Raw genomic sequence first — 16,414 nt, forward strand, 5'->3', positions numbered from 1 at the left:
CCAGCTCCTGGATTGGTTGATCCTTTGAATTGTTCTTTTCATCTCTCTGTCATTCAGTTCTTCTCTGATCTTGATTATTTCCTTCCTTCTACTTGCTCTGGGATTTATTTGTTGTTGTTTCTCCAGTTCTGTAGTGTTAGGTCATTTATTTGAAATGTCTCTATCTTTATTAGGTAGGCTTGTATTGTTATGAATTTCCCTCTCAGGACTGCCTTTGTTGTGTCCCATAGGTTTTGGACTGTTGTCTGTTCATTTTCTTTTGTTTCCAGAAATTTTTTGTATTTTTCTCTAATTTCATGATTGATCCATTCATTATTTTATAATGTGCTCTTAATTCTCCATGAGTTTGCAAGTTTTTGAGGTTTCTCTTTGAGGTTGATTTCCAGTTTCAAACCTTTGTGGTCTGAGAAAATGCTTGTTAGTATTTCAATTTTCCTGAACTTTCTGTGGCTTGTTTTGCATCCTATCATGTGGTCTATCTTTGAGAAAGTTTGAGGCGCATTTGAAAAGAATGTGTATTTTGCTTCCTTAGGATGAAATGTTCTATATATGTCAGTTAAATCTTTTTGATTTCATGTGTCATTCAGCTTCACAATATCCTTGTTGATGTTTTGTTGGAAGATCTGTCCATTTTTGACATTGAGGTGCTAAAATCCCCTACTATCAGTGTGTTGTTGTCTATATCTTTTTTGAAGTTGTCCATGATTTTCCTTATATCTTTGGGTGCTCCTAAGTTGGGTGCATATAAGTTTACAATGTTTATTTCTTCTTGATGGATTCTTCCTTTAAGTGTTATAAACTCTTCCTCTGGGTCTCTTTTTATGGCCTTTCTTTTGAAATCTATTTTGTCTGATATAAGTATTGCTACACCTGCATATTTTTCTTGCCCATTTGCTTGGATTATATTTTTCCATCCTTTTATTTTCAATCTGTGTAAGTTCTTCGTTCTGAGGTGGATCTCTTGTAGGCAGCATACGTGTGGGTCATGTTTTCTTATCCATTCAGCTTTCCTGTGTCTTGATTGAGGCACTTAGTACATTTACATTGAGAGTTATAATTGATAGTAACCTATTCATTTTTTCCATTTGTAACTGTGTTTTCCTCTTTCTCACTCTTTCTTCATCTTTTAAACCAGCCTCTTTAGCATATGTTTTAGTGCTGGCTTGGTGGGGATGTATTCTCTTACTCTCCTTTTGTCTGGAAACTCTTTACTTTGCCTTCCATTTTAATTGAGAGCCTTGCTGGGTACAGCAGTCTTGGTTGCAGGCCTTTGTTTTTCATTCCTTGGAATATTTCTTGCCATTCCCTTCTGGCTTGTAGTGTTTCTGTTGAGAAGTCAGCTGCTAGCCGTATCAGGGCTCTCTTGTATGTTACTAGCTCTTTCTCCTTTGCTGCCTTTAGGATTCTTTCTTTGCCTTTGATATTTGCCTTTTTAATGATGCTATGTATTGGAATGGACCTCATTGGGTTCGACTTGAATGGAGCCCTCTGGTTTTCCTGGACCCGTGAGACCTTTTCTTTCCTCCCATTAGGGAAATTTTCCATCATTACTTTTTCAAACAGGTTCTCTATCCCTTCCTCATCCTTTTCTCCTTCTCGTATCTATATTATATGAATATTACTATGTTTCATGTTGTCCTACCTTTCCCAAAATGCCTCTTCATTCTTTTGAGTCTTTTTTCCATTTCTTGCTCTTTCTGGGAGATTTTTTCTATCTTGTCCTCCAGCTTGCCATTCAATCCTCTGCTTCATCTAGTCTGCCTTTGATTCTTCCTACTTTGTTCTTCAATTCAGAAATGGTATTCTTCACTTCTTCTTGAGTCTTCCTGATAGTTTCTATGTCCTTTTCCAGGCTGATATGGTTTTCAGTAAATTCCTGATATTTCTCCTGTAGTTTCTCACAATTCTCTTTGAGCTTGCTGAGCTCATTGGGCTTCCTTAGAGCCATTGTTTTGATTTCAGTATCTAATAGTTCCTTTGCCTGTATTTCATTAGCACTCTCTGTGAGCATTCCCCCTTTCCCGTCATTTGGTGGGTGTTTCTTTTCATTCCCATTATTTGTGACAGTCTTTTTATTTTTTCTTCTGCTTCAATTAATCATAATTGATTTCCTGACTTTGTGATTTAAACTTCTATGGTAGTAGGCAGGTCTTTTTATTTATTTATGTATTTATTTATTTTTCTTTTCTTTCTGGTTCTGCCTCTGATAATGTCAGTTGTTGACCCTGTCAGACCATAGGCCATTTGTTTGAGCCTTCCAGGATTCTACTGTCTGTGTCTGTCTGCTGCAATTGTTAATCTAGTCACTTGGCCCTCTGCTGTCAGGCTTAGGCACCACAGGGTAGGGCAGTGCCTCCTAAGGGTGGAACTATCATGCCTTTACAGGCTGCTGTCACTCAGGGGAGTGGTCTGCCTGAGCAAGATGGAGACTGTGGACTGGGGAAGGAATCGGACCCGGGATCCCCTCTCTGACTACTCCCTTAGTTCTCTTCTCAATGCCTCCACCTCAGGCCTCTCCTCAAGGGTCTCTAGGCAGCTCAGTGTCCCCTTTAGCCCAGGGTCTACTATCTCTGCAGGCAGTTCTGCACTCAGCATCAAGGCCCGCATGCAACTCCTGTCCTGGCAGTACTGTCCTGAGACCAGGGTTATTATTTCCTTTCCCGCTGCTGCCTCTTTGGGGGCATGGCCTGCCCGCACAAAATGGAGACTATGGAATGGGGAGGGAATCAGCTCCAGGAATCCCTCGCTACTCCCCCACTTCTTTCCCCAATGCCTCCATCTCCAGTCTCTCCTCAAGGGTCTCTAGGCAGCTCTGTGTCCCCTTTGGCCAGGGATCCTCTATTGCTGCTGTCCACGGTGCACTCAGTACCCCATCCTATGAGCACTCAAGCTCTAGGTGGAGTACGCAGAAGGCAAATTTATTGATTCCCTTATGCCTGAGCAAGATGGTAGCTTCAGAGTGGGAGCTAAGTTATCACTGGAGCTCCACTGGCCACCATCTCAGTTCTCTTCACAAAGCTTTCCTCACCAATCTTTCCTCAGGCATCAGCCCACTCTGCTCCCACCCCTACTCAAAGATCAAGGAAGGCGGCTGCCACTGCAAATTTTTGTGTTGGCCCTTTAAATGTCTCTGTGTCTCCAGCCACCTGTCTCAGGCAAAGAGCACCACTAAACTTTTTGTGGATATGTTTTTGTCTGTGTGCTTTTCTGGTTTCAGATGCTGTAGTCTAGGGGTCCCTGCTTATGATTCAGACCTGGTTCTTCTCAGGGGGATCTAACTGGCTGTTTCAATGTCCCTCTGGTACTGGTGCCTGTAGGCTCCCAGCCCACCCTCTCGAGCCTCCACTGTACTTCTCACTTGTTAGGATGTGTGAAAGTCGATTGCACTGTCTGTCCACAGCTCCAAGGCTCCTCTCACTCTATCATGCAATTATTTTCCAGGTGATTTCTTCACAATTTAGTCACAATTCCAGTTTGGTCTTGGGAGGAGGTCAGTGTGACTTCCACTCACTCCTCTGCCATCTTCCATCTTCCAAGAATGATAAATTTGAAAGGGAATAAAACTTTGGTCCCAAAACTAGGTAAAAATCAGAATTAAAATCTATTTTAATTAAAGAAAAGTTTTAGTACATGAGCATTAATAAAAGGAGGATAACACTAAGACTCCATGTGTTATATACATAAGAACTCAGGATAATACTTAGTGCATAGCAGCTGCTATGTAACTATTTTTTATCATTATCATCAGCAGCAGCAGCACATAAAGAAAATACTGAAAATAAAAGTTAAAACAGGAAACCTGAAAGATAAGCTAGAAAAAAGGAGAAGATAATACTATATTGACCAAGAATTCAAAAAAAAAAAAAAATGAAAAGAAACTTAAATTGCCCTAACAAAATAGTCAATGAAAAAATACAATAAAACTGTTTAACTATATAAACAGTTAGATATTATAGGAAAAAGGAAAAGCAACAGAAAGGAGAAGGTGCATCTTCACAAAGATCATCCGGGCAGAGAACTTAAGGCAACTCCTTCCTGTAGGGAACACCATCCTTAATGATTCTGAGCAAAAAGGTCACTGAGGCAGGATCACAAAGTGGATGTTCTAATGCAAACATCTCAAGGTCAATTTCTCAGACTATCTAGTAATGTGCCCTAACCTAGACAGGAGAAGATTAGTGTTTAGACATCTTCATTTTATTTTCTCATATGTAAGAGGGTGAATATAACAAAACAATTTCTAAAATATTTTTCATTCTAGAAGTCTCTAAATGTTCTGAGGTTCAGGTTTTATTATTCAATTATTTATTTATTCAGTTACTCATTTCTCTACTGAAATTTTTAATGTTCATTTAGTCATGTATCAGTCAGTCAGATTTGGCTTAAGAGATAGAACCACACACCTGACATTTTAGGAATTTTTGCACCCTTTTTAAGATCCAAGGACTGCCTTCCTCTGTTCCTCCTCACCCACATACATTTATAAAACCAAAAGAACAAGAATCAACCTCCGAGCCCTCCATTTCCAAAGAGATAGTTAATAAAAACATTCCAAGTCAGTAAAAGATCTCAGTTGAACTCCATCTTTGTCACCCAGGAGAGGCGGTTGGAGTGAGTGCCCTGAAAAAGCTCACCAGAAAGTAGTGACAAGTAAGGGTCTGGAACTTTGCACTTGTGTAGATATACCACTGCTGACAAATGTCATCAACTGTTTTAGAGCAAAGAACACGTAGTCCATGTGAACATTTCAGAAATGACAAAGATTGTGTCACTCATGAAGGTTTTCCCACACCCACACAAACCCTGTACCACCCACCCATAATTTCAGCCATGTCCACACTCAGGGAAGTCTCTAGCCCCCCATAAAAGAAAGACAAACATCCACATTTTTGCATACCCAGAGGCTGTTAACTCTACCCAAATATACATCATATTTTTTGCAAGAAATAGAATTTATAGGTCTAAGACAGTCAACATTTTGAGGCTTTGCCAGTTATAGTAAAAGAAAATCTCTACATGGAGATTTTGAAATTGCTATCAACTATGACAGTGTGAGGCCCACTGCCTTCCCTCTTACACTTGATCAATTTTTGTCCAACAACAACCATCACCAAATCACCTTCCTCCACATACAAAATTTTCTGGAGGAATAAAGTACTCTAGTTAGAATGCACAGCTGTTGCTAGCAACAACACAAACATGCATTGAAATGAAAGGAACCTTTACACAAGTTCCCCGGGATAGAAGCACAAGCTGAAGAAGGAAAAGTCAGCTTGCCAGCTTGAAATACTCTGCAGTCCTCTGCCACTCAGAGGTCTTGAGGGTGCCCCATCTCACTTAACTAGATTCCAGTTACCCTATTGTACTTTCTTAAGTCCCTGTGCTTTCCTACTTGATTAGAAAGCTCTGAGGGCTCGCTGAGCTTCAAAACATAAATTCCAAATAGAAACTGATGTCTGTGATATCGTTTGTTCTTTTTTACTAAACTGCACTATAGAGTTTCAGTTTACCATCCATACTATTTCTCTTCAATTTATAGTTTAAGCAATCAGACTAAGAATCCATTACCTAGAAATATAGTCTTATCTTGATTTCCTCAGGGGATTGGTTCCAGATTTCCCCTCCATCAAAATCTACAGATGTTCAAGTCCCTTATATAAAATAACATAGTTTTCACATATAACCTATGCACATCTTCCTGTATACTTTAAATCATTTCTACATTACTCATGCTTCAGATTTTCCTAAATTCTCTCCGAAAAAGCGGCATCTAGCCTCAGCAAGCCCCATAATTCTTGTTAAGTAGTCCCAGACAAAGCCCTAACAGTGCCTGGCCTTGTTTCACAGTTTGGCCTCACATGGGCAACTCCAAGCCCAACACAAGTAGTAGCCATTTGCAGATCATTTTCTAGCTTATGCCAGATGGCCGTGGGCAGAACACAGATGGTGGCTGACCTTGGACTGTTCCTTCGAGGAAGCTGCATAGCCAGTGCACCCAGTGGACAGCTTCAGACACATTGAAGCACCACCACCCAACCATCTTCACAAGTGACACGCTAAAGAGGCAGACTCAGCAAGCATCAGTAAAACATCTCAGTTGAACTCCATTTTTGTCACCCAGGAGAGGCAATTGGAGTGAGTGCCCTGAAAAAGCTCACCAGAAAGTAGTGACAAGTAAGGGTCATGTTGAAGAAAGTATTGCTCTGAGGAGGACGTCCCTGCACAGCTGATCCTCCACAGTGGTTGGAGGTAAGAGATCAGTGGTCACAGTCAGTTCTTGCAGCTTATCACCCCGGGGAAATCCCTCCCAATGGCATGCCAACAGCAACCGAAGCTCAACTACAAGAGGAGGGTGTATATAGCCCAAACAAGGGGGAACGCACCTTAAGTGTCCAGCTTGGGTGATTGAGGATGCAGTACCACTGGATCTCACTGGACAGCTACTACATTAGGCCTCTACCAAGCCTGGAAGACATAGCAGCTCTACTTAATACAGAGAAACAAACACAGGGAGGCTGCCAAAATTAGGAAAGAAAGAAACATGACCCAAATGAAGGAAAAGAAAACTCCAGAAAAGAACTAAACAGAACAGAGATAAGCAATCTACCAGATGCAGAGTTCAAAGCACTGATTATAAAGATACTCAATGAACTTACTAAGTACCTTAATGGCATAGAAAAGATCCACTCAGAAATGAAGGATACACTAATTACAATAAAAAACAATTAACAGAATCAACGGTAGAGTTGATGAAGATAAAAACCAAATAAGCAATTTGGAATATAAGGGAGAAAAAAACAACCAATCAAAAGAGCAAGAAGAAAAAAGTAAAAAAAAAAAAAAAAAAAAAAAAAAAAGTTAGGATAGTGTAACGAGCCTCTTTGACCACTTCAAGTAAACCAACACTTTCATCATAGATGTCAGCAGGAGAAAAGGGACAAGAAATTGAAAACCTATGGTAAAAAATAACAGACAACTTCTCTATCTTGGTGAAGGAAATAGACTTAAATTTCAGGAAGCACAGAGAATCCCAAATAAGATAAACCAAAAGAGGACCACACCAGGACACATCATAATTAAAATGCCAAAGGTTAAAGGCAAAGAGAGGATCCTCACCAGCCCTTTAAAAGAATAATTTTTTAAAAAAGAGAGGATCTTTCTTTTTTTTTAGATTTAATTTTTAAAAGCAACTTTTATACTATTCAAGTAAAGTTGTCTCCATTTACCTGCCACCACTTTCCCCTGCCCCATCCACCCCCACATCTCACCCTCAATCCTTCCCCAGTTTGGCTTTGTCTATGGGTCCTTCATACATGTTCCTTGACTCAGCACTTCCCCTTCTTTTCCCTGTTACACCCCTTCCTCCTCCCCTCTGGTTAGTCTTGGTCTGTTTTTTTTTTTTCTTTCAATATTGCTGGTTATATTTTCCTTGCTTGTTTGTTTTGTTTCTTAGATTCCACTTATAGGTGAAATCATACGATGTTTGTCTTTCACCACCTGGCTCATTTTGCTTAGCATAATGTTCTCCAGTTCCATCCATGCTGTCACGAAGGGTGGGAGTCCCTTCTTTCTTTCTACTGCATAGTATTCCATTATGTAAAAGTACCATTGTTTTTTAATCCACTCATTTATTGATGGGCACTTAGGTTGCTTCCAATATTTGGCTATTGTAAATAATGCTGCTATGAGCATTGGGATGCATGGGTTCTTTTGAATTGGTGTTTTGGGATTCTTAGGGTATAATCCCACCAGTGGAATTGCTGGGTCAAAAAGCAGTTCCATGTTTAACTTTTTAAAAAATTTTAATTCTTCACATTTGAATTGCACAGTGAATTTTTACATTTCAAGAAGCTCACTTCATTACACTTATTATATATATTGCCATGAATAAGTTGCAGACAAGAAGATGAGAAATATTTTGAGGTGGGGAAGTTAACTACTGGTAAACTGTTCCATTATTCTAAAAGATGATGAGTTCAGAAGTATTAAGGAAGTGTGTGAGAGTGTGTGTGTGTGTGTGTGTGTGTGTGTGTGTGTGTGTGAGAGAGAGAGAGAGAGAGAGAGAGAGTTCAGGCTAACTCCAATGACAATCAAATTCTCTATAAGCAAAGACAACACAAGTATAAGAGGAAGACTTAAATGTTAACTATTCAATGTCAAGAAAAAAAATAGAATGATATAAGCATCTGTATACAGCAAAAAGAAAGTGATTAACAGTTTATTAAGAATTTTACATATCTACAAAAATATAGCAATACAGTGGACTTCAACAAGTCCTATACTTTCAGTCTCAAAGCTGGCTACAATACAGTATGCATGTCTACTCCCTGCAGGATCTCCCGGAAGGAACAAACCAAAAGAAAGATCTACTTCTTGGGAACCACTGTTACTATGACCAGTTCCACAATGGAGGGTATACAGATGTCTACTGTGTTTTGAAAACAAAACTGCCCCCTACAAAACCCCAATCAACAGTTTACAAATGGACCAAGAGAATGGGGTGACAGATATTAGAGGAAATGACTGCCCTCTACATATAACACATGCACTGATACATCACAGAGAAACATGAAATTCTGTACTGCAAAGTTTGTTCTGTATGAGTGCAAGTGGATATATATATTCGTTTCTCATACTATTAAATTATATATTTTTCATACAAAAGCACACAGTGTTGATATATAAAATGACATCCAAGTTTGTCATAGGACCCCTGTGCCCCAGTGGTGACGGCACTGTTACTCAGAAAACAAGGTCTTCCTCTCCTACATTTACTGAAGCATCCAGGATATCTGAGTGTCCTTTTGTAGGTTTCAATGACTAGAATTTTTTGCAAGACGTTTCAAGATGCTATACCTCAGTTTAAATATTCAAAAAATTTTGAGTATGCTTCATGAGATTTTTTCTGTTTGTACTACAGGTGCCCAAACAATCATCAACACAAATGTGTAATATGCCAATCTTCACTGCAGTTTTCCAAACAAAAACAAAAGCTAAAAACTGAATTTTTTTCATCTACAATTTTTGATAGGTATATTTTTTAATTAAAAAGAAATAAATTCTGAAAATGTAGAACTATAAACAGGTTATCTTATAAAAATGTTCTAAGAGAATGTTATAAGACTTACAAAGAACAACAAAGAAACTTGTTCATTTTACTGTGTAATGGAACTCACTAAAATGCACATAATTTTCAGAAAACACTGTGGGTCTGTCAGCACACAAGTAGAGTGTCCATACAGGTAAGCTTGGTAACTTCAATCAACAGAAGCTTCCTTTGACAATCCTTAGCACACTTGATTGCTAAAACCATAGGCACTCTTTTCAAATGTAATATAACAAACTCTGAACAGAAATTCATACAAGCTACAGTTCGAGTCTTACAAATTAGAAGTCCATTATGGTCATTTTCTGACTATGAGGATTTAAGACAAAGCATAATAAAAAATTGTAAATTAATGTGCTCTTAATAAAAATCAAAATGTATACTCTCACAGGTGAACTAATAGCTATTTTAAATATATAACTAACTTAATTAATGGAGCAAAAGCAAAATACTACTATAATTTCAAAGCAGTCTGTAAGCTAATACATCTTAGATGATGTAAAAATATTGCACAGTTCAGTATCCCAAGAGTACTCTTTGAATCTCTCAAGCAGAATGATCCAACTCTTGACAGAAAATACAGTATTACAAAACTTGACATTTTAGAGTATGGTGCTTTTAGGGTCATATTCTATGAATATTTTCAATATATGTCACTACCATAAACAAGCTGAGGAATGTCTATCACATGTTATCATGGGAAATGAATAAAAGGACGTTTACCACAACATCTAAAACATAGACACAATGGGTCACAGAGAAGTTTTGTGGCCCCAGGACTATATTTCTATGTTTTTGCTTTTGCAGGAGACCAAAAACAAAAGCAATCCTACTTCTAAGCAGTTATGCAAATGTTTAAGAAATACAGTAGACACTTCATACATCTTTCAACCCTTGGAACGCTTACTTAAAAAAAATTACATGTTTTTGAAAAGTTTAAAATACACTGTTTAACAATGAAATAATTTTGAGACCAATACATGCTCCACTTTAAAAGCCAACAGGAACTTCAAAAGAAATTAACATGGCATAAATCTATCTTCAAAAGTATGCAAAATCACATATAGTTTCAAAATTTCTAATGTGGTATGCCAAACATTTGGTCAAAGGTAAGTTCCATTGTTATTGTCAAGAAGTACACTAATATGCAGTAATTAAACTTGAAAACAAACTGCCTGGCCTTGATTTTTAGGCTTTAAAATCCTATGCTGAAATCTTCCTGAGTCACTCAGTACACACACAGATCTGGAAACTTCATCTCATAGACTGGGACAGACTGGTATTGGCCATGCCCAGAAGTGATGGTCAGTGTTTCCAAAGGGCTGGGAGGAAGACTGTTATGGTGAGTTCCAGTATTTGAGTAAGTCTATCCTGAAGTAAATTCATTTTGGATTCACACTGTGCTGATATTTCTTCAAAAGGTGCTTTCTGGAATTTCTCTATGACAAGGTGCCTCTTTTCCTTTTCCTGTTCTTTCATTCTATTGGTATCAATTTCTTTCTTTAATGTTTCAAAAGTGATTTCCTCAGTGTTACTAACCATGTCATCAGACAGAATGCTATTGGGTAAAATGTACACCTGAATGGATACAGTGTCCACAGTATTTTTTCTTCTAGAAAGTCAATCTTCATCTGTGACTTGTGGTACATAAGGCACTGACAATCTCTCAACACTATAGTCACTTCCACCAAGTGACTCTGCAATCTTGTTGGTCAAGAAGTACAGATTTTTGTCATGCTTCTCTAAAGATTTTGGAAGCATGCACTTATCTCTGAAAATATGCTCTGGCAGAAAATAAGGGCTTTCATAGTTTGAATTTCAAAAACTTTGGTAACAAGCTGGCAAAAGTCAGGCATGGCTATCATCTGGCTCACGAAGTTAAGCTATGCAACGACCAGCACCATGATCCCACAACAATGGAACATTGGCAAGTTGTCCTCATTGATGACTGCGCTGTCCTGCAAGGCAATGGTTATGAGAGTGAGGTCAATAACCACTTCTTCATTGGTCAATTCAAGAGCAAAAGAAGTATAAAGTAACTCATAGTTTCTCTGAACATTGTCTTCTTCTTTACAGCCCAAATATATGTGTTGATAGAGTTGCTGCCTATTCCTTTTCATGAAACTCGTGTCTTGTCTAAACATTTTTTCTCTTTTGATCTTCAGGTCAGCTACATCACGTATTATTCTGATCCCTCGAAGTTTTACCTTGTTGTCATGCATCACTTCCAAGACTAACTGTCACAGTTCATAGTCTTCCATGAAGGATGCTACCAGCAGATCCAGAAAAGACCCTGGCAGTACGGTAACAATTGTCTTAGCTTTGTAACCAGAGATGAGCATCTCAGCAACATGTTCTGAATCCACCTGGTTTGCAGATCCCCTAGATGGCTGATATCCAAAGTATGGGTAGATATTCTAAAAACTGGCACTTTCCCCATAATGAACATGATGGTTTCTGGACTCTGATAATCTGGTAGGTTACTGCAAAAAAACCCCCTATAGTTTGGATGATAGCAATCCAAACAATCCAAACAATCTCCTCATCATTGTCCTTGGAATGTATGTTTAAGCTGTCACTGCCTGCAGATCCCTCCAGAAAGTTGTTAGCTTCCAATTCCACACTGACGTACAGGTACTTCAGTAGAGTGTTGAAGACCTCCAGCACCATAGACCCTATGGAACCTTTAGAAGCTATGACAACAGCCTCCAACAGAACCTGAATAATACTAGCTTGAACCTGGGGGGATCTTTCTTATGAACAACAAGGATCTCCTGGATCACATAGTGAGAATACTGAGCCTGAATGGAATACATTATAATTTTAAAACAGTGAACTGCAAATTCATTAGGATCCCACAGTTTGTGATGATCTAAATGCACAAAAACTGGCCTAACAACATTATTCATAGTCCCAAAAAGGTGCTTGACCCAGCAGCTCTCTGAGACAGTTTTCAGCCAGCAAAACGGGATTCTCGTCTTTGTCAGCTGCAGAGGGAGAGGAGGGAGGGCCTATGCAACTGTTGGCCTCTTCTATCTTCTGCATGTTAAACAGCAGAGATGAAACAAGTTTATCCATATGCGAGGGTTCCCAATTTGTAGCCCGAAGTTCATCATTAACTGTTTTTGCAAACCACACCTTGAATACCCCTGATTCCAGCAGCCGAGCAGCAGAGAATTGGAGGAGGCAAAGGGTGAAGGGACTGACGCAGACCAGTGGTTCAGGCAATGAAGCAGGTGACTGCTGCCAGGGCTGGCCCAGCTCCCATTTTTAGCTTTCTGAGGAAATTCCAAACAGTTTTGCACAGTGGCTGCACCAGTCTGCATTCCCACCAACAGTGTATTGGGGTTCCCTTTTCTCTGCAACCTCTCCAGCATTTATTGTTTGTTTTGTTTATGATGGCCATTCTGATTGGTGTGAAGTTGTATCTTATTGTGGTTGTATTTTGCATCTGTCTGATGGCTAGTGATGCTGAGCATCCTTTCATATGTCTCTGTCTCTGGGCCCTCTGTATGTCCCAAAGAGAGGATCTTAAAAGCAGCAAGAGAAAAGCAGTTAGTTACCTACAAAGGAACTCCCATAAGATTATCAGATGATTTCTCAAAAGAGACTTCGTAGGCCAGAGGGGATTAACAAGAAATATTCAAAGTGATAAAAAGAAAGGACCTACATCCATGATTACTCTACCAAAGAAAGTTCCCAGCATATAAAGAGCTTATAGTTTCCCAGACCAGAAAAAGCTAAAGGAGTTCTTTAAGAAAAAGAAGAAAATATGAACAATAAAATGGCAACAAATACATATCTATTATCGACTGAATCTAAAAAAGCACAATAAACAAGCAGAACGGAAACACAGTCATAGATAAAGAGAACATTTTGATGGTTGTCAGATGGGGGTAGTTTGGAGGATGTGAAGAAAAAGTGAAGGAATAAGAAATTCAAACTGGTTGTTACAGAATAATCATGGGGATGTAAAGTACAGCAGAGGGAATATAGTCAATAATAGTTTAATAACTAGGTATGGTGTGAGATGTGTGCAAGATTTATTGGGATGATCACTTATTAAGGATGTAATGTCTAATCACTGGGGTGTACACCTGAAACTAATGTAATGTATGTCAACTGTAATTGAAAATATACAATTATTTAAAAATAAAAAAAATTCTTTAGTAAGGGACTTTCAGCTTTTATTTGCCTGAAATTGATTTTAATTTACCTTCATTCATGAAGATAGTTTCACTATGTATAGATATCTGTGGTTAATATTTACTTTTGATTGGTATTTGCCTTCTAAAGGAGTGGCATTAATAAGGAATGCATAGCTCTTTTGTTGAAAAAAACACTGTCATGGGTTTTGATGGGCCTTTAGGAAAAGAAAGTGGTGGGGGACTCCTGGGTTCAATCCGGTTGTACTTGGGCAAGGCCAAGAGGGATGGATTCTTCTGCATAGTAAAATGAGAATTTTGTATTTATAAGGGCAAAGTGGAAAAGATGGTTTGTGCATCCAGAAATGAGTTTAAAGGGAGACGTTAAGAGGGTTTAGATAAAGAGAGAATCTCAAAAAACATAATGAAAAATTAGAGGGGACAGTCAGTGACATTAATAATGACCAATAAGTTTCTAGAAATTTGTCATTAATGTAACTGTGTACTGAACAATTAACCTTATCCAAAGAGAAGTCTGGCTTTCATCCTTTAGTTACTAGGAGGTGACTGGAAGACCCCTGGAATGATAGGAGTATATTTGCCTTTGTTTTGTTTTGTTTTGTGTTTTGTTTTTGGCCTGGGAGCATTGGCCACTCAGTGGTCTAACAACATAATTTATAATGGAGACCTTGGGCCATGTGTATCAGTTGCCATGTCTAAAGTAACTCAAGGTATTAGCTCACACCTCCCAGTGTATGAAGGCTTAAATTCAGTCATGCTGGCAGCGTATGATCCAATGCCAATAAAAACTATGGACACCAAAAGGTTAGATAAGCTTTCCTGGCTGGCAATACTCTGCATGTCACACATCATGATAGAGGAGTGTAATATTGTTCATGACTCCACAGGGAAGGGACAATTTAAAGCTCCACACCTTAACTGCTTCTTGGACTGTTCTCTATGTGCCTCTTCCTTTGGTTAATGTTAACTTGTTTCTTCTCACTGTAATAAACCATGATTATAACTTTTAGTGAGTTCTGTGACTCCTTCTAGCAAACTTTCTGACCAGATAGTCATTTGGAAAAGTCCCTGAATTTGCAGTTGGTGTCAGAAGTAAGGACAATCTGGTGGGGACTGTTCCCTCAGATCTTGCAGTTTGATAAACTATACCGTAAATACCATGCATTACCCCACAGCACTCAGAAATAGCTACTTCATGTGATCTTAAATTGGTAGAGCTTTGGGACAAAAGGAAGAGGGGTGATGCCAGCATGGGGGAAAGCTGTGCCAAAACAAGAATCCTGCTGCAGGAAGTAAGAGAGACCATAGCTGCCAAATGACAACAGAGACACAGGTTGCAGAGCAAGTTCACACCCCTCTAAACACCCTCCCACCACAAATACCTTCTTAGAAATGTTGGGTAGGGTCTGATCTTTCTGTATTGTGTGAGAGCACAGTTCATACATTTTTATTTAATTCAAAAGAAATCTCCCAACCTTCACCCAACCCGTAAGACTGGAGGACTTGAAGTATTCCAGAGGGTAGATTACTAGACTGTTGTAAAACTAGACACAATAATATATATGAATCTAAAACCAATGTTTTTCATAGATTTTAAATTCTTAAGTAAAATACAAAGTTTTAAAAAACATATGCAAAACATGGAGCATCATAAATATTCAATAGATGTCTTTTGAACAAGGTAATAGTGAGTGAATAAACAAATGTATGAAAAATACAATGTATTCTCAATGGCATGGACTAATTTGTTTAAGATGAACATGAATAACTAAAATAGGAAATCCACAAAAGCCCAACATATAGACTTTAGTTTGTCTATATAGTTTGTTAGAGGGTAGCCTCAAACTTCTCAGAGTTTTCAAAAGTTCTTACCAGAGAAGCAGGAAGGCAGTAAAAATAACTATCTCTTTAACCAGCCTTTCCTTGCTGCACTGGAACTGCCAACTAACAGCAAAATTCCCAAATTGCCCTTTTGACCATCAAGGGCTAAATAAAGAGTCTCACATCAATAAAATATACTTTCAAAAAAAAAAAGAGAGAGAGAGTCTTACAGCCCATAAATAAGATTCTCAGGCCTTGTTTCCCTAAACACATAAGATGAAAAGTCACACAATAAAACAAACAAACAAACAAACAAAAAAAGCACTGGTGTTTTTATTTCCCTCTATTATTGTCTCACATAGCATTTGCCACAACTGTCTTTGATTGTTGACTAGAGTTAATAGGTGATTGACCCTAGGTACTATACCAGGAATGTAATCAGAGTTGTCATTGTCTTTAAAAACATCTCAACAAGGAAAAATTATATAAGTCTCAAGAAACTGTGTAATACCAAGATGCAAACTGAATATTCTTTCAGTTTATGCTGTTAATTTACTCGCCACTAATGGTCTCCTTGAACAAGATGGGTTTTTCATTTCCCAACAGAAGCAAATCTTGGGAGGCTTAAGTTTAATTTGCTATTACTGCTGTCTCCCCAAGGCTGGGTGGGATATAAATAAAACTAGATTCATTTTTCTCCTCTACTGATTAGTAGGCAATTCAACACAGGGAAAATCAATGGCAGGAAAAGGAAGAGGAGAGTGCATAGTGCTCTGAGACAAAGTGCCCAGTGTCCAAACTAACAAGGTTAGGGTAAGCAATTTTATTTCAGATGCAGTGAAAAGCTTGGAGAGACAAGCCACAGAAAAGAAAACTTGACTGTCAGACTGCTGAGTTGATGTGTAAATTAACACAAATTTTTGAGTTACAATTTGTCCATAGAATCAAAACTCTTAAAACTGTACATACATTTTGATTTAATAACTCCACTTTCAGTACTTTATCCTGAGAGATAATCACATATGTGTGCCAACATTTAGCTATGAATTTATTTAACACAGAAGCATTTATAGTAGCAAAAACATGTTCAGCATTGGGGATAACAAACTTTGTACATACAGTGGAATATGGCTTAACCATTAAGTATATTATGATAAAAAAGAAAAGATATCTATAATAGTTAAATGCAAAAAATATAAAATAACATATACAGGGTGTTTCGATTTTTGTAATTAGATAGAGCACTACAGATATATACATATATGTATGTGTATATATATATTTAATATGTGCTTGTGTGTGTGCATATATTTAACACTGA

General features: G+C 38.2%; 1 pseudogene; it reads right to left on the reverse strand.

Moving 5' to 3' along the window:
• Nucleotides 1-10,334: 10,334 nt before the first annotated feature.
• Nucleotides 10,335-16,414, reverse strand: part of LOC129081008 (protein EFR3 homolog A-like) — a 34,295-nt pseudogene continuing 28,215 nt past the window's right edge.

This window comes from Pteronotus mesoamericanus, unplaced genomic scaffold (assembly GCF_021234165.1).
Source record: "Pteronotus mesoamericanus isolate MK-2021 breed Mesoamerican mustached bat unplaced genomic scaffold, CSHL_Meso_final contig_94, whole genome shotgun sequence".
NCBI lineage: Eukaryota > Metazoa > Chordata > Mammalia > Chiroptera > Mormoopidae > Pteronotus > Pteronotus mesoamericanus.